Raw genomic sequence first — 496 nt, 5'->3', positions numbered from 1 at the left:
ACGGCGATGCTCTCTGGAACGAGAAAGACAGCGACGCTCTCTGACGCGACGACGTTCTCCTCGGCTGGATGAGGCAGGCAACGAATGCTGCGGTGACCTTGGCAGGGCGCCGTGGTGGAAGGAAGAGGATTTTTTTGTCTTCTTTACCGGAGAGAAAAGAAGGAAGATGATGGTAGAAGGAGCCTGTTGAAAAAAACCTAGAGAGGGAGCTGAGTGTGAAGGAGAAGAGACGGGGAGAGACTATTGGCAGCGATAGAGAAGAGAGCTTCTAGTATGAGATTTGAAGGTTGGGTAAGAAACCTAGGAAAACAAAGAAGATTTGAATTTCTTTTTAGTATTTTTTAAATTTGTTTATTTTTTTATATGAATAATTGATTAGGGTTCGTAGAGAATCATTAGTAACATTGAAATAATCTCTTTTAGCATGAATAAATAATTAAATATGTTTTTATTTTTTAAATTATTTAAATTTTGAAACTATAAAATTAAACCATCT

Source organism: Arachis ipaensis, chromosome B04 (genome assembly GCF_000816755.2).
Source record: "Arachis ipaensis cultivar K30076 chromosome B04, Araip1.1, whole genome shotgun sequence".
NCBI lineage: Eukaryota > Viridiplantae > Streptophyta > Magnoliopsida > Fabales > Fabaceae > Arachis > Arachis ipaensis.
This window is presented reverse-complemented; position numbering follows the sequence as displayed.